The sequence below is a fragment of the Myotis brandtii genome, unplaced genomic scaffold (assembly GCF_000412655.1).
Source record: "Myotis brandtii unplaced genomic scaffold, ASM41265v1 scaffold5468, whole genome shotgun sequence".
NCBI lineage: Eukaryota > Metazoa > Chordata > Mammalia > Chiroptera > Vespertilionidae > Myotis > Myotis brandtii.
In genome coordinates this window covers 66,317-68,259 of record NW_005370023.1, presented here as the reverse complement: position 1 = coordinate 68,259, position 1,943 = coordinate 66,317, and positions in this window count along the sequence as shown.

The following is a 1,943-nucleotide window of genomic DNA, read 5'->3' as shown; positions in this document are numbered from 1 at the left end:
GGGCGTCGCCCAGGTGGAAGTGGCGGAAACGGTGCCACGGAGAGTCCAGGACCAGGCCCTCGATGGCCTGGCCCTCCTGCTTCACGGGCTGGGGGGACGGGATCTCCATGGGGGCCTGCGAGCCCTGGAGGGGGGGACGACAGCACCTGTGGGGAGGGACATCCGGCACGGTGAGCGCACAGCCCAGCTTTTCCAGGACCCTCTGCCACCTCCCACCGTGAGGGGGCGAGAGCAGGGGTGCAGGTGCACACCCCAGCGTCCCCACTTAAAAGCAGAGTGACTGCTCTAACTGGTTTGGCTCAGTGGATAGAGCGTCGGCCTGCGGACTGAAAGGTCCCAGGTTCGAGTCCGGTCAAGGGCATGTACCTTGGTTGCGGGCACATCCCCAGTAGGGGGTGTGCAGGAGGCAGCTGATCGATCTTTCTCTCTCATCGATGTTTCTAACTCTCTATCTCTCTCCCTTCCTCTCTGTAAAAAATCAATAAAATATATTTTAAAAAATATATATCCCCTGTTGAGGATTAAAACAGAACAAAAACATACTGTTAGCCCTATCCAGTTTGGCTCAGTGGATAGGGCGTCAGCCTGCGGAATGAAGGGTCCCAGGTTTGATTCTGGCCAAGGGCACATGCCCAGGTTGCACTTCTGATCCCCAGTAGGGGGCGTGGTGCAGGAGGCAGCCAATCAATGATTCTCTCTCATCATTGATGTTTCTATCTCTCTCTCCCTCTCCCTTCCTCTCTGAAATCAATAAAGAAATATATACATTTTTAAAAACCATACTGTTCTTAATGTCACCCCAATAAATTCAATAAACCCTAGCCCAAGCCCTAACCTTAGCCCCTCACCCTAAAAATAAATAAATTCAATAAAAACTTTAAAAAAAAATAAATGTTGAACTTCCTTCCACTAGGTGCCAGTAGTACCGCCCCAGTTCTGACAACCAAACCTGTCTACACACATTGCCACACGTCCCCTGGGGACAAATATTTACTCAGAGCACAAGGGCTCCCAGCAAGTCTCTGCCCCGCCCCTGACCAGCGAGCTGTCCTTGGACAAGGTGCACCGGCACCTTCGACAGCCCTCGCCTCCGTTCCTGGGTCTAAAATCACACTCAAGAGAGGCAGTAAAAATCCAAGCTTTTGTCCCGGTACTCTATGGTTGTGGGTTCGATCCCCGGTCAGGAAACATACAAGAATCAACCAATGGCCCTGGCTGGGTTGGCTCAGTGGACAGAGCGGCAGCCTATGGACCAAAGGGTCCCGGGTTCGATTCCAGTCAAGGGCACATACCTTGATTGCAGGCTCTTCCCCGGCCAGGCGCGTGCAGGAGGCAGCCAATGGATGTGTTTCTCTCACATCGATGTGTCTCTCTGTCTCTCCCTCTCTCTTCTACTTCCCTAAGAATCAATGGAAAAATATCCTCAGGTGAGGAACAACAACAACAAAATCAGCCAATGAATGCATAAAAAAATGGAACAACAAATCAGTATTCCTCTCTTTCCCTTCCTCTCTCTAAAAATCAATCAATAAAAATTTTAGCCCCAGCCAGTTTGGCTCAGTGGATAGAGTATCCGCCTGCGGACTGAAAGGTCCTGGGTTCGATTCCGGCCAAGGGCACATGCTCAGATTGCGGGTTAGATCCCCAGTGGGAGGTGAGCAGGAGGCAGCCAATCGATGATTCTCTCATCATTGATGTTTCTACCTCTCTCTCCCTCTCCCTTCCTCTCTGATTAAAAATATAATTAGCCCTAACCTGCTTGGTTCAGTGGATAGAGCTTCGGCCTGTGGACTGAAAGCTCCCAGGTTTGATTCCGGTCAAGGGCATGTACCTTGGTCGCCGGCACATCCCCAGTAGGGGGTGTGCAGGAGGCAGCTGATCCATGTTTCTCTCTCATCGATGTTTCTAACTCTCTATCCCTCTCCCTTCCTCTCTGTAAAAAA